This window comes from Tachyglossus aculeatus, chromosome 25 (genome assembly GCF_015852505.1).
Source record: "Tachyglossus aculeatus isolate mTacAcu1 chromosome 25, mTacAcu1.pri, whole genome shotgun sequence".
Taxonomy (NCBI): domain Eukaryota; kingdom Metazoa; phylum Chordata; class Mammalia; order Monotremata; family Tachyglossidae; genus Tachyglossus; species Tachyglossus aculeatus.
In genome coordinates, this window is record NC_052090.1 from 6,440,387 (window position 1) to 6,457,290 (window position 16,904).

At 44.3% G+C, this 16,904-nt stretch overlaps 1 protein-coding gene across 1 annotated transcript in view; it reads right to left on the reverse strand.

The window, feature by feature from the left end:
• The window catches only part of ZNF521 (zinc finger protein 521), a 375,462-nt gene that overhangs the window by 188,651 nt on the left and 169,907 nt on the right, over positions 1-16,904 (reverse strand). The window lies entirely within an intron of this gene.

Sequence of the window (16,904 nt, forward strand, 5' to 3'; positions counted from 1 at the left end):
GCCTCCTGGTATCAACAGTTATAGCACTGTTCCATTGCTTCCATTATTTTAAAATAATTTGTGCCTTCTCCTTTCTTTCACCTACATTTACACTTTAAACTGCTTTAAGGCAAGAAGTAAACTTCTTGGGGGCAGGGATTATGTTTACCTACTCTTTTGCAGTCTTTCCATGCCTTAGTACAGTGCTCTGCACACTGAGTCCTCAATTACTACCACTGATTGATTGCTTGATCTCAAACATTAGGTCCTCAGTAAATATTACTGATTGATTGAAGAGTCCTTCAATCTGGCACTGCTTATAATGGGGAGCCATAGTTAATAATATTTCTTAAGGATTTACTAAGCAGTGTACAAACTGCTGGTTTACTATCTGCTGTGTGACCTTGGGCAAGTCACTTCACTTCTCTGGGCCTCAGTTGCTTCATCTGTAAAATGGGGATTGAGACCGTAAGCCCCTCGTGGACAGGGATTGAGTCCAACTTGATTTGCTTGTATTCATTCATTCATTCAATTCATTCAGATGTATTTGTTGGGCACTTACTGGGTGCAGAGCACTGTACTAAGTTCTTGGAAAGTACAATTCAGCAATAAAGAACCCACCTCAGCACTTAGTACAGTGCCTGACACATAGTATGTGCTTAACAAATAACACAATTATTATTATTACAAGATAATTGGCCAGAAACGATCCCTGTCCCACATGGGGTTCACAGCCTAAGGGGGAGAGAGAACAGGTATTGGATCCCCATTTGATAGATGAGGAAATTGAGTCTCATAGAAGGCAAGTGGTTGAGGCAGGATTAGAACCCAGGTCCCATGACTCCCACATTCATGGTCTAATTTTTTTTCCTTCTGGAGCTATTGCCTATCCAGCTGTGTTCTCCTCGTCATCCAGGCCAAGACAGCAGGACACCGAAAACTGCATTTTCCATTCTCCTCAGTGTGTTGATGAGGAAAACTAATCCAGGAAGAGGCTTGCCTTATTAGATTTCAGGCTCCTGGAGGGCAGGGAACAAGCCTTATCCTTCCTTTTCATATCCCAAGGGCCTAATCCACTTCTCTGCACCAAGCATGCACACAATCCATCGTGTTAAATCTGCTAACGATGATGGTATCACCCGGACGCGGAGATCCAGGTCTGAGAGTTGAGGACAGAGAACCTGTTGAGAGGAATGGATCGTAGTAATGGTGGTTTGGGTAATGCCACTCATATCCTTAGAGGAAGCCCGTGGGAATCCTCGAATTCTAAAATGATGAAGCACAGAGGTTTTTTACTTTACACACATGGTTCTTCATTCACCAGTGCTCAGTTAAGTTTCCCATAATGTTCCAGCCAACAACATCAAAGCCTTCTCCTCGTTGCCTTTATTATTCTTCACGCCCAGGCACACCCAGAATGACCCTTGTGTTATTTTTCAGATTTCCCTCACCTGTTCCTGAACACAGTGTTCCAACAATTGATTAACTCATATATTTATTTTCCTTCTCACCTTTTCCTTTTCTCTCCCAACCTAACAAGTTATCCCCCATGCTGTTCCAGATGAATTCCTCTTTATTGCTTCCTCATACCCCTATCTTTGGGGCTATGTACTGAATGGTGGTTTTACTTGAATCCATTAAGGTCCACCATGCTTCATGTCAACTGCAAAACTTGGCGCGAATCACCCAAGTGGGAAAATATCGCTGTTCTTCTATTCCAAAATGACTTATAATCAGCAGCAGCCTCATTCATTAAGCACCAAGGAAGCAGTGTGGTCTAATGGCTAGAGCGTGGACCTGGGGATCAGAGACCTGGGTTCTAATTCCAGCTCCGCCATTTCTCTACTGTGTGACCTTGGTCAAGTCACTTAACTTCTCTGTGTTTCAGTTACCTCATTTAAAATGGGGATTAAGACAGTGAGCCCCATGTGGGACATGGACTGTGTCTCACTAGATTAACTTGTATCATCCCCAGAGCTTAGTACAATGCGGGGCACATAGTAAGTGCTTGACAGATGCCATTGAAAAAAACATGTGCAGAGTGCTCTAATGAGTACCTATTGGTTACACAGAACTATATTAGGCTATTGGGCACATGGTGATGAAATCACCCATCATCTTGGAGCTGTAGTAGTAGTATTACTAATAACAATAATAGTAATAATAATTGTGGTATTTGTTAAGTGCTTACTATGTGTCAGGCACTAAACTAAGTGTTGGGACGGATACAAACTTATTGGGTTGGACACAGTCCCTGTCGCACATGGGGCTCACATTCTCAATCTCCATTTTACAAATGAGGTAACTGAGGCCCACTCATTCTATCATATTTATTGAGGGATTACAGAGTGCAGAGCACTGTACTAAGCACTTGGAAAGTACAATTCAGCAACAGAGACAATCCCTGCCCACATCAGTCTCATAATTAAGAAGGGGGGAGACAGACATCAAAACAAGTGAACAGGCATCAGTAGCATCAATATAAATAAATGGAATTAGATATATATATATATCAGAATAAGTAAAATGGGTATTAATATAAATATAATTATAGATATGTACATATATACACAAGTGTTGTGGGGTGGGGAGGGGGGGTGAGATATTATCATTACTGATGGCATAGCCCCAGAAGGCATGCCCCTGTGGGCAGCACCAGGGTCAAGATCCAGGACTCCTGATTCTCAGAGCTGTGTCTTTTCCCCCTGAACAAACTGCAGGGATACTTGAGGACATTAAATGAAAAGTATAAGAACTGATCCCTGCCCCTGAGGTGCTTACTATCTAACGGGGTGACCAGCAGGCCCAGTTTGTATGCCTACAGTGGTAACAGGAATGACAATGTAGAAAAAAAAACTGATGAAAACAAAAGCAAAAAGTGGAATGAACAAATGGGATAAGCTGACACGCCTGTGAGTGCTAAGGATGGCTGATGGGATGACATGAATAAGGATGTAAGGATTAGTCTAGGAAGCCTGCCTGGAAGAGGTGAAATTTTAGGAGGGCTTTGAAGGTGGGGAGGATCGTGGTTTGAAGGGAGAGGAATTCCATACAGGGTGAAGAAGGGAAATTCAGAAGCAAGGTACAGGCAATAATGATAATTGTGGTATTTATTAAGCACTATGTGCCACTTACTAAGCGCTGGGGTAGATACAATGTAGAGTGGACAGCCCCTGTCCCACATTGGGCTTACAGTCTTAATCCCCATTTTACAGATGAGGGAACTGAGGCACAGAGAAGTGAAGCGACCTGCCCTAGGTCCCACAGCAGACAAGTGGCAGAGCTGGGATTAGAACCCAGGTCCTTCTGACTCCCAAGCCCATGCTCTATCAACTAGGCCAAGACAGCTTGGGAGGGGCAAAGAGTGGGAGCTGAAAAGAAAGAAGAGAGTTGGAAAGTCAGAAGGTCACAGCTGAAGGAGGGCCTTGTCTCTAATGGGTAAGAGTTTCTATTTGTTGTGGAAAGAAACGAGCAACCATTCAAGGGTTTTGAGGAGGGGAGCAATGTTTTAGAAAAGTGACTTGGACAAATGAATGAAAAATAGACTGAAGAGGGGAGAGGCTGGAGGCAGGGAGACCAGTAAGGAGGTTACAATCAGTCAATGGTATTTACTGAGCGCTCACTGTCTAGGTGGGAGGTGACCAGCGCTGGGATCAGCAGCATGGCCTAGTGGCAAGAACATGGGCTTGGGAATCAAAGGTCGTGGGTTCTAATCCTGGCTCCACCACTTGTCTGCTGTGTGACCTGGGGCAAGTCACTTAATTCTCTGTGCCTCAGTTACCTCATCTGGAGAATAGGGATTGAGACTGTGAGCCCCATTTGGGACAGGGATTGTGTTCAATCTGATTGTCTTGAATCTACCCCAGCAACTTAGAACAGTGTTTGGCACATAGTAAGCACTTAACAAATACCATAATAACAATAACAAGGGTAAATACTAAAGGAGTGGAATGGAAGAGGAGAAGCAGTGAAACACTGTGGAAGAAGTAAATATTAATATTAATTATGGCATTTGTTAAGCACTTACTATGTACCAAGCACTGTTCTAAGTGCTGGGGTAGATACATGGTAATCAGGTTGTCCCACATGGGGCACAAAGTCTTAATCCCCATTTTACAGATGAGGTAACTGAAGTACAGAGAAGTGACTTGCCCAAGGTCACATAGCAGACACCCACCGCCTCTGACTCTCAAACCCATGCTCTTTCCAGAAGTCAAAGATGAGTTCTCCATCTTTCGCCTCCCACATTTAGTCGGTCTCTAAATCCTGTTAGTTTTCTTTGAACTCAAACTTCTGGGACTGGGAGAGGAGAATCAGGAGAATAGAAATGAGGAGTTCAGTTGCGCCTCACTTAAAGGGCTGATGAGTCATCCATACAGAGATGTCCTGAAGGCAGGAGAAGATGCATGATTGCAAAGGAAGTAAGATATTGGGGTTGGTGAGGTCGACTTCAGACCGATGAGGGTCTCACTGAAGCAATTTTTACTCTCTAATGACTTTCTTAATTTCCCACTTGCTTCTTGACCATAACTGTGTGCCTCAAGAAACTATATCAAAGACATTGTGGAGAAAAGAGTATTACAGTCTGGCGATTGTATTTATTGGATGCTTACTGTGTGCAGAGCACTATACTAAGCGCTTGGGAGAGCACAACGTAACAATGACAGACACATTCCCTGCTGACAATCAGCTTGGCAGGTTCTGGTTCTGTTCTTGCATTTACACCAAAAGTACTCCATAATTCCTCAAATTTACATTAAGAGTGTTCCAATGATTTCCATCACTAAGAGTCTACTTGAGTATCAATCTTATTCTCAGCTGCTAACCACAGCATCTAGCTTGGGTTCACAAGCGCATTCAATGTTAGCTTCCACCTCTGAGGACAGGAGCCAGATTTGCTCACTGGCTTTCCTTAGGTTCAATTGCCCATTGAGATCATTTTTCACCACTGAGGGATTCTAGGCTTCTTTTGTTGATCCATTCATTCATTCAGTTGTATTTTCTGAGCGCTTCTGTGTGCAGAGTACTGTACTGAGAGCTTGAGAGAGTATAATGTGCATAAAGCCATAATTCTATTTGTTCTGACAATTTTGACACCTGTCTACATGTTTTGTTTTGTTGTCTGTCTCCCCCTTCCAGACTGTGAGCCTGTTGTTGGGTAGGGACCGTCTCTATATGTTGCCGACTTGTACTTCCCAAGTGCTTAGTACAGTGCTCTGCACACAGTAAGCGCTCACTAAATACGATTGAATGAATGAAAGAATATGATACAACAATAAACAGGCATATTCCCTGCCCACAGCAAGCTTACTGTCTAGAGGGGAGGGAGACAGATATTAATATAAACAAATTAGAGATACGTACATAAATTGCATCCTGACAAACAAAGGGAGCAGTCAGGGTGATGCAGAAGGGAGTGGGAGAAGAGGAAATGAGGGCTTAGTCAGGGAAGGCCTCCTGGAGGAGATGTGCCCTCAATAAGGCTTTGAAAGTGGGAGGAGTAATTGTTTTGTCCTCCTCCACCTCCTAATCCCCACCTTGCATGGAGGTATTCTGGATAATGAATTGGCTAATGAGTGACAGGAACTATATCCAACCTATCCCAGCACTAAGTACAATGCTTCGCACAAAGTAAGCAGTTAGCATATACCACCAAGTTCTGGGCAGGATCATGTTTCCCCTTTTCCATCCCAAGAAGCCGTATCTCTGAGCAGTAGAATTCCCACACTGCTGTGTATTTTTGGCTTCCTCGGTGACCTTTCCTACCTCCTAGCTAAAGGAGCAAGACAGGTTTGAGGTCACAGGTACATGCTGCTGGATTGTTACAGAATCCAGGAAAAAGTTTCATATCTGTCACCGTCAATCAATCCTCCTTTAATGCCACTAACCCCTTCATCCTCCTGCCTGAGGAGCCCTGATCTTTTTTCTTAAAGTGACCCGATAAAGATGACACCAATGCATCACCTTAAGTATTCACATATTGGCTCCACTCTCTATAAAAATCTAAAGATGGTTTTCCTAATTGTCAGCACTGCCAACCCCATCTGGAGTCTGGAAATCGTGCTTTGCACTTTGCGTTCGTAAATCATGGCTGATAAAGGAAACTGTGTGTGTGTGTGTGTGTGTGTGTGTGTGTGTGTGTGTGTGTGTGTGTGTGTGTTTGTAGAGATAGGGGAGAGAAGTATAATCGGAGATGATTTTTGATGATCTGTGAGGCCAGAATAAAAACAAATCTCTAAACACTGGATACTCTGGTTTCTATAGTACAAACAGTAAAAGGGAGAAGCACCGTGGCTCAGTGGAAAGAGTCCGGGCTTTGGAGTCAGAGGTCATGGGTTCAAATCCCGACTCGGCCAACTGACAGCTGTGTGACTTTGGGCAAGTCACTTAACTTCTCTGTGCCTCAGTTACCTCATCTATAAAATGGGGATTAAAACTGTGAGCCCCACATGGGACAACCTGATGACCTTGTAACCTCCCCAGCACTTAGAAAAGTGCTTTGCACATAGTAAATGCTTAACAAATACCATCAGCATCACATCTTCCCCCTTTAAAGCCCCCTTTAAACTCCATTACATGCAATAAGTCTTCCTTGAAGAAGGTGGGTTTGGTGAGGAATCTCCGGAATCATTTTGCTCCAAAGACACCAAATAAGAATCTACGGTCAAAGGTCAGCCACAGGCGAGAAGAAACCCAGCTTGTTTAAGTTGACTCACAGGCTCACAGGTGGAGGTTGCTCAATAAATACTGAGCAGAGTCCATAAATCTGGAAGCAGGTTATATTTGGCAGAACAATTCAAAATATTTCCGGAATGTCTGTTGCCTCACCAAGTCCATTTGGTCATGTGCCTTTTCTTCATGATTTTTTTTTGAGGCTTTGCAATTTTTTCTGGAAACTTAATCCATCTGTTCTTTGCTTTATGCATATTTAATTCACTGATATTTTGTATATTTAGCTTATTGACTTTCTGATCTGCAGGAAGTCTTAAGTATGTTTTTCATCCTCTTTTAAGTGGGATGTCTTGGACAGGATATTCCAAGAAACTTCTCTGCGTTCTAAATCAATCAATGGTATTTATTGGGTGCCTGCTGTGTGCAGAGCAATGTCCTAAGCATTTGGCTGAGAACATTACTATAAATTTGACAGACATGTTCCTTGCCCACCAGGAGCTGACAGTCTATAGGGCACTTGGTCAAATGAGCATTTGCATCCCCGGGATTACCGGTACTCAGCGAAGGAAGAATAATTGCCTAGAAGAAAAAGGCTGAGATGGTATCATTGTCATTGGGTCATTTTACCACCCTTTCGTAAATGTGACATGGGTTCTAAGCCCAACTCCTTTAATTGGTCAAGTGAATTTACATAAAATCTATTACCAATCATTTAACCTTATTCATGAAGGGCAATTTCACCAAGGGTTCCAGAAGAGGAAGGGAGGTGTGGATTTTCGCTTGGGCTCCTCCCTCCTTAGCTATCAAAATTTGAAAGCAGAAGCCAGCTTGCTTGCCTCAAAGTCTCAATTGCTCCTGGGACTTGAGGCTTAGAGATCAGGAAAAGGCATGGTATTGGTGCATTTTAAAAAAATGCTCAGCCCACTCCCCGGGAACCTCCAGTGGTGGTCTCTCCACCTCCACATCAAACAGAAACTTTAAAGCACTTAATTTCCCTTGCCCCCCTCCTACCTCACCTCGCTACTCTTCTTTTTCAAGCCAACCTACACACTTCGCTCCTCTAGCAGCAGCTAACTCACTGTGCCCTGATCTTGTCTATCTCACCACTGACCATTTCACCACATCCTCCCCCTAGCATGGAATTCCACTCCACCACTCTCTCCATCTTCAAAGACTTAACAGCACATCTCCTCCAAGAGGTCTTCCCTGATTAAGCCCTCTTTTCCCTGGTTTCCTCCTCTTTCTGAATCATCTATGCATTTGGATCTGTGACCTTTCAGGGTTTCATTCATTCAATCGTATTTATTGAGTGCTTACTGGGTGCAGAGCACTGTACTAAGCGCTTGGGAAGTACAAGTTGGCAACATATAGAGATGGTTCCTACCCAACAGCGGGCTCACAGTCTAGATTTGATATTTGCCTCTCTTCAACCCCACAACATTTATGTAAATATCTATTAATTGTACATTATAAATGATTTATTTATATTAATACACATCTCCCCCCTACACTGTAAGTTTAATGTGGGTGAGGAATGTGTCTACCAGATCTGTTGTATTGTACTCTCCTAAACGCTTAGTACAGTGCTCTGCACAAAGTATAATCATTGGTAAACCTGCCTGGAAATCCAGGAGCTTCTCATTCTAGCTTATACTAGATTTTAAGCTCCTCAAGGGCAAGGATCATATCTACTTACTCTATTGTACTGTACTATCTTGGGAGTACAGTATATGGTAAAAAAAAATGCTTAGTAAGTACTGATTGATGGGCTGATTCACCAGCACAGTTCTAGCCAAGTACTTCATTCACTGATCCATCACTGATCAAAATCAGCAAAGCAAAAGCCACAATATCACAAATCGACTTTGTACTTGAGCTCAGGAGAAAATATTTTCACCATCTAGCCCCATTGCACGTTTGTAAATGCATGCAAGATTTTGACACAATCAAAAAAATTAGTTTCTATAACTTTAGATGTGCTGTAACCATCAACATCCGTTTTTGACGCTCCTGACATTTCCCTCTCCAGTTGAGCCAACTTTCTTTTGAAAAGTGCTGTCTTTCCTCTGCATCTCTCCTGATAAAGAATCCTTCTTGATGACCTTCCCCTGAGACTGTTTCAATGATTATAACAACACTGCTTAGTGATTCGTCATACATTGCTAAATTTCAGTTTTTATAATAATAGCAGCAATGATCATCATGATATCCTCAATTGATTTGGCTTCATCCATATAATCACAATAGCATCCCACACCCCAAGTACACACTCCGCCATCCTTACAGAAAAGGTTTGCCAGAGAGAAAGAAGCAGAATTACCGAGAATCTTTAGCAGTTCAATGGCACAAAAAGGACCCGAATGTAAATGCCAACTCGATTCCCTATAAAACAGTCATTTTCTGTCAGCTCCAATACCTCCTTGGGCATCCTGGCTGGGGACTCAGTAACCTTCTGATTTGCTCACAGTGACCTGTGACAATGTGTTACAATAAAACCAGCAGAGGACACCACTCTTCCCTACTTTCTCCAGCAGTAGCCTTGGTTGTCATAAATTGTCACTGCCCTTCCCTTTCCTCAGCTGCCAAATCCTGACCCTTCTTCATTCCCAGTATCACTTGCTTCCAACTCATTCTTCTCATCAAATCCCTCTCCAACCTTGACTTCTGCCCCCTCTTCAACAGCCTTGCTGCCGTCAATCATCTCCGTGGCTGCTAGATTTATTTTTTGTCCGCCGCTGCAACCGTGTTTCCTCACTTTGCCCACCCCACCCACTGTGACATGGCCACTCACCAGGCATTCCCAGACTGGTCTGAGCTTCCCACTGCCCTGTTGCCTGCCTCTGCTCTCCTTCCAGCCCTACCCGGGATTGGAAATTACAGACCCAAAGTCAGTGGGCACAGCACATAGGATGGGGGATGGTTGAGGTGGGCCATATAATAATAATTGTGGTGTTTATTAAGTGCTTACTCTGTGCCAGGCACTGTGCATTCTCTGATATTAGGAGAAACTCTTGGGAAAACTCCTGCAATCTTTGTCAGAGTGTTGGGAGAATGATTTTTCCTTCTACCTCTTCTTGTTCACAGACAGAGTCAGTTGGGGTGAGTGGGGGCTAAGTAAACTGGAAGGAAGTTAAGACAATCTCCTTCAAGGCAATCAGAGCCGAGAATGGTAAGGATCCATAAAGGACATCTACTTGAGGATAGGAGGACTTGCCATGATTTTGTTACTATAACATTTTGGTCCAAAACCGGCTTTGCTCCTCTTCATTAGTTGCTCCCTATAATTGGAACAGCTATCATCATCATCATCATCACTGACATTCTCAACCTCATCAGCTATTCACCATGAGCTACAACTTATGAGGCCCAGGTGAAAGTGTAATGGGATTTATGGAATTTGTCTGAGGTGAACCACCTGCCCTCATATTTCCACCTAGGAGACAGATGAGGCAGGCAATTTTAGGCCCCAAACCAGATAGAAATCCAGTTGCTTAGAAAACACCCCAGAAGGGCTTACTACTGCAGGTAACCCAGACTGCAGGATGGGTGTGATGGGATGGGGTGGATTGGCAGTTGATTTGGGGCTAGCTAAAAAATCTTTTTGGAAGACGAATTTCAAGCCGAAAGGAGCACAGGAATGCAGAAAGATAAAGAGGGACTGATCTAAACTGGAGGGGAGAGGGTGGGGAGGACAAAAGAATAGCTGATAACCACAATCAAACAGGAAATAAGGATGATGAAGTACGGGTAAGCCCATCAAAAGGATCAGCCAAATAGCCCCTGGACTAAATAAGGGCTACTCAACTGCCCGATAGGAATAGTTAGAGGATATATCTGGTATAATCAGAGTAATAATAATACTAATAATTGTGGTATTTATTGAGCACTTATTATATGCCAAGCATTGTACTAAGCACCAGAACAGACATGGGGCTCACAGTCTGAAGCACAGGGAGAACAATTATTTGATGTGCTTGGCACACAGTAAGCGCTTAACAAATACCATCATTATCATTATTATTAATCCTTATTTTACAGATGAGGAAACTGAGGCACAGAAAGTTTAAGTGACTTGCACAAGAGCACACAGCAGACTAATGGAGAAGCAGGATTAGAAACCAGTTCCCAACAGGGACCCAATTACTATGCCCCAAAGAATTGTCAAGAGAAATGCATATCAGTGACACTGAGAAGAGAGGAGATTGGTCAAAATAGGGAGGTCTGGGAATTGGGGAAAAGAGGGGAGAATATTAATAAGAATAATGATAGTATTTGTTAAGTGCTTTCTATGTGCCGGGCATGGTTCTAAATGCTGGGGTAGATACAAGCTAATCGGGTTGAACGCAGTCCCTGTCCCACTTAGGGCTCCTAGTCTTAATCCCCATTTTACAGATGAGGAAACTGAAGCTCAGAGAAGTGAAGAGACTTGCCCAGGGTCACACAGCAGCATAAAAGCGGCAGAGCCGGGATTAGAACCCAAGTCATTCTGAGTCCCAGGCCCAAGTTCTATCCACTAGGCAACACGGCTTCTCAGGCGGGCAGAGAATGAATTATTTAAAGAGGAAAAGTTAAAAGCCAAAGGACAATCCAAACATGACTATCAGATGGTGAAGTCCCTAACGAAAGATGAAGTGCATAATGGCTGACTCTAGACTGTGGACTCATTGTGGGCAGGGAGCACGTCTACCAATCAGTTGTATTATCCCAAGCGCTTAGTAAAGTGCTTTGTGCACAAGAAGCACTCTAGGAATTTGATTGATGGAATGATTGGTTGACACTTGGTCCTGAAACCTCATGAGTGAATTGATTACAGGGTTAGTGTTTTGTGTGGCACCACTTACAGTCTCTTTTCCCTGGCAATTTCCATTAGGATCCAACACTTAACAAATCCCATAAACCTCAAATAAGTGAGTGGGAGGGCAGTGGTGCGACACACTAAGAATTGCTCCAGGAGGGTTTTAGAAATAGCAGCATGACTTAGTGGCTACAGCCTGGGCTTGGGCAGTCAGAAGGACCTGGGTTCTCACCCTGGCTCCACCACTTGTCTGCTGTGTGCCCTTGATCAAGTCACTTTACTTCTCTGGGCCTCGATTACTTCACCTATAAAATAGGGGTTAAGACTGTGAGCCCCAGCTGGGACAGGGACAGAATCCAAACATTAGCTTCTTTTCATTCAGTCATATTTATTGAGTGCTTACTGTGTGCAGAGCACTGTACTAAGTGCTTGCAAAGTACAAGCTGGCAATATATAGAGATGGTCCCTACCCAACAAGGGGCTGGAGACAACAAAACAAAAGATGTGGACAGGTGTCAAGTCGTCAGAACAAATAGAATTAAAGCTAAATGCACATCATTAACAAAATAAATAGAATAGTAAATATGTTCAAGTAAAATCAATAGAGTAATAAATCTGTACAAACATATGTACAGGTGCTAAGAGAAGGGGAAGGAGCTAGGGCGGGGGGGATGGGGAGGAGGAGAGGAAAAAGGGGGCTCAGTTTGGGAAGGCCTCTTGGAGGAGGTGAGCACTCAGTAGGGCTTTGAAGGGGGGAAGGGAGCTAGATTGGCAGATGTGTGGAGGGAGGGCATTCCAGGCCAGGGGGAGGACGTGGGCCGGGGGTCTACAGCGGGACAGGTGTGAATGAGGTACATTGAGGAGGTTAGCGGCAGAGGAGCGGAGGGTGAGGGCTGGGCTGGAGAAGGAGTGAAGGGAGGTGAGGCAGGAGGGGGAGAGGTGATGGACAGCCTTGAAGCCAAGAGTGAAGAGTTTTTGCTTGATGCATAGGTTGACAAGCAGCCACTGGAGATTTTTGAGGAAGGGAGTAACATGCCCAGAGCGTTTTTGAACAAAAATGATCCGGGCAGCAGCGTGAAGTAGTGGGGAGAGACAGGAGGATGGGAGATCGGAGAGGAGGCTGATGCAGTAATCCAGTCAGGATGGGATGAGAGATTGAACCAGCAAGGTTGGCGGTTTGGATGGAGAGGGAAGGGAGGATCTTGGCAATGTTGCGGAGGTGAGACCGGCAGGTTTTGGACATGGATTGGATGTGAGGGGTGAATGAGAGAGCGGAGTCGAGGATGACACCAAGGTTGCGGGCTGGTGGGATGGGAAGGATGGTAGTGCCGTCTACAGTGACGGGAAAGTCAGGGAAAGTCGGTGACAGGAAAGTCAGCTTCTATCAATCAATCAATCGTATTTATTGAGCGCTTACTGTGTGCAGAGCACTGTACTAAGTGCTTGGGCTTCTATCTACTCCACTGCTTAGTACAGTAGTACTAAATACTACTACTGCTTAGTACAGTACTTCACTGGCACATATTAAGTGCTTAATAAATATCATTAAAAAGAAAATGGAAAGCCCATACTTGCTAAAATGGCCACTGCACAGTTCTGATGCTGGGGTACGTAACATTATCCAGAAGGAGGTTGCCTTAATTACCATTGTGGTCTTTACGTTTAGGGTTGGCCATCTATTCTTCAGGAATTTTTCCCGGCCTTCCAGATAGAATGGACTAGAACCCACATTCACAGCTCTGCTCTTTCCTCTTGACCAACAAGCTGGGCTGGTGCAGTGCACAGAAGTGGTAGGGCCTACAGTTCTGTAGACTATAAGCTCCTTATTGGCAGGGATCATGACTGACAACTCTATTGTACTGTATTCTCCCAAGTTAACGGTACAGTCCTCTACAGCCACTAAGCACTCAATAAATATCATTGATAGAGGAACGTTCGTGGGGTGTCAACCCCAGATGGTGGATCTGGGATAAGGAGTCTCTCAATATGGTGGCAGAAGAGTGACGGATTCAGGTGTAGACAATTCTTGCTTCCAAAGGGAACAAGATGCCATTCTTCCAAAGAACTCTTCAATTCCCTTCTCTGCCATTTTTTCCTCACCCATGTAGGGATCAAGTGGCACAGCCCCAGAAAGAAATGATGAACAGTAAACTCTGTATGCAAGACAAATTCTTATTCTGTTACTGTTTGTTGATTTTCTTCCATCATCCATCTATGGGTTTGGCTCTTACTGCTGTATTGTCCCTTGGTTTACTGTACAAGTGAAGCAGCGTGGCTCAGTGGAAAGAGCACAGGCTTTGGAGTCGGAGGTCAGGGGTTCAAATCCCGGCTCTGCCAACTGTCAGCTGTGTGACTTTGGGCAAGTCACTTAACTTCTCTGGGCCTCAGTTACCTCATTTGTAAAATGGGGATTAAAACTGTGAACCCCTGGTGGGACAACCTGATCACCTTGTAACCTCCCCAACACTTAGAACGGTGCTTTGCACATAGTAAGCGCTTAACAAATACCATCATTATCATTAATAAGTTGTCAGGAGGGAAGAAGAAACATTTTCGAACTACAGTACAAAACTGCTTCAAAGAAGGCAGGGCAGAAGACAGATGGAAGACAACAGTGGTTGTCGGGCCCGCTTCACGTTGGGCAATTAGAAAAGGAGGTGGTACTTTTACAGCAGATACTTTGGAGGAAAGGGGAAACTAAGAGGTTGAATTGAGGGCAATTATCAAGTTCTGCAAACTTTGAATGCAACCCCCTAGCTAAAAATGATCTTCACACCCAAAGGGTGTACACAACAGAGAAACAGCACAGTTTTATGGAAAGAGCATGGGCCTGGGAGTAGGAAGGAGCTGGGTTCTAATCCTAGCTCCTCCCCTTGTCTGTTGTGTGACCCTGGGTAAGTCACTTCACTTTTCTGTGCTTCAGTTCCCTCATCTGGAAAATGGGGATCAAGATTGTGAGTCCCATGTGGACACGGACTGTGTCCAACCTGATTAACTTGCATCTATCCCGGTGCTTCACACAGTGCCTGGCACACAGTAAGTACTAAACAAATACCATAAAAGAAAGTATTTTCAATCACATTTATACTCTAGTATGTTGAGGCTTCACAAACTTGGTGCGTGTACTGTTGAGCAGACGAATGTCAGACCAGGTTACTTAACCAGACGCAGAGGGGAAAGGATAGCAAAATAGCATATACAGCTATACTGGAGATGTTCAGGGGGAAAAAAACTCAAAAAAAAAATCATCTGAAGCAGCTCTCCAAGGAGCAGACCAAAAATAGAAAGACTATCTACAGCCAACCACAAAACCTCTGTGATTGCGGGTGTGCTTGTGAGTTCGTGTTCAGGTGCTGCAGATCATTCATGGCCTGGGTGTCAGACAGACCTGGGTTCTAATCCCGCCTGCTGAGTGACCCTGGACAAGTCACTTCATTTCTCTCTGCCTCAGTCACCTCATCTGTAAAATGGGGATTAAGACTGTGAGTCCAATGTGGGACAGGGACCGTGTCCAATCTGATCATCTTGTATCTATCCCAGAGCTTAGTACAGTGCCTGGCACATAGTAAGTGCTTACCAAATATCCCAAGCATTATTATTATTATTGTTATTATCTTCACAGATAATGCATTACATGTGTATCTAGCTTGGTATGTTTGCCTACCAACTCTGTTATAGCATACTCCCCCAAGCGCTTAGTACATTGCTCTGCAGACAGTAAGTGCTCAATAAATACAATGGATGGATTGGTTGATATTAATGTGGTCTTACTTCAGCTTGTAAAATCTTTAGAGGGCAGGCAAGGTGCCAGTTTAGTTTGTTGCATTACATCCAGAATAGCACCAAGTGCTGGGCCCTTAGGAAAAAAACACAAAACGGTGATGGTGATGATCATGATGATGATAATGATGATGAAGAACACCTCTGAGATGCTATTTAATCCTGAAGGATGATGGGTGAGGAGAGTACTACAGATCCTTTCTACCCTGATGAGTCACTTAAAAGTATAAAGGCCATCAATTTTATCAATAAGCGTTATTTCTAAAACACTAGTTTTCCTTAAAACATGTTTGACAGGTGCCCGTTTAATTTGTACTCTTGTACTCTATACCCTTCTATTTTGGCTTTTTTTTTCCACTGTTAGAAGAGACGCCAGGTCCACTACTTTGAAGAGTGTATAAAATTCACTTCAGTAGAATCGAGTGCCTCTTAGGTGTCAGAAAAGCCCAAAGCAATGGTGATTTCTTTGACTCTTTGACAATTGATCTTCCACCCTTCAACAACATTTGAAGACTCATGATATTCTTTTTACCAAAAAAGATCTATGTGTTTCATTCATATCAGAAATGTCACGTGCCATTTCAATGGAGCCTCCCAGAGACCCTATCAATTAGTCCGGAATTTACGGTTATAATCCACCGGTAGACTTTCCCTGCCCTAATACTCACCAAGAAGATCTCAACCCACAGGCCATCCGGGCTTTAATAGCTCATTAACTTAGAGATCAGGTTTATTCTTTAGATATTTGCATCTCAAAGAGTTGTAATAGTGCTAGTAATTAGAACAATCAGAAAGCAGGCCAAAAAATTTTGAAAGGGCATCTGTGAGCTAAACAGTGGGTCTGGTTTCTGGAACATGATAAGAGCAAGTGGGAGAATCTTCATCATCCCCTTTCTGGTTTACGTCCACGCAACAGTCCACTAAGAAAACTGGACACCGGTGCTCCACGATTTGTTCTGCTCTTCCGCATTCTTTCATGCCATCGCTTCCCCCCCCCATGACAAGCTTCGCAAAGGCCGGTACCTGCATCTCTGGACTCGGTAACAGTGGCCTGACTCACTTCAGAAAGCCCCAGGTCACGTGAGAGGCAAAACCCAGCTCTGAAAACCCGGGTCACGCAATCTAGTTCCCCAGACTATTTCCACGACCACAGTTTGGCTGCCAACAGGAGTCAGAAACCACATTTCCTCATCGTCCCAGCCGGTTTGGAGAGTTGCGTTTTGATATATATCAACAGGCAGACTGCTTGGCGAGGGGAGGGGTTAGGAGGAGGGGGAGTCTACGTTTGGAAGCTTGCATACTCATAGATGACATCGTGTCGGAAGGTGGGAATCTAGCCATCCTTTCAGATAGCTCCCACCAGCTGACCGACGCGACAGCGAGCCCCGTGGGTGGAAGCTACGCGTGTGTGACCGTGGATGGGAGATGAGCGGAGAGAGACGGCCCATTGGGAGGAAGCTGGGCGTCCTTAGGCCACCCCTGCAGCCCAGCCTCCGGGAGAGGAGACGTCGTTACCGCGGAAGATGGCGGCAGGGCCGGGAGAGAAGGGAGAAATGGAAAGGCCGAAGAGGGCAAGGGGGAGGAGGGCAATCAACGGAAAGTAATCAGACGAAGAGGGAAGGCAATCCCCCTTCAAGGAGTGATAGCTCGGGGGCAGCAATCTCTGTGCTGGGTTCAC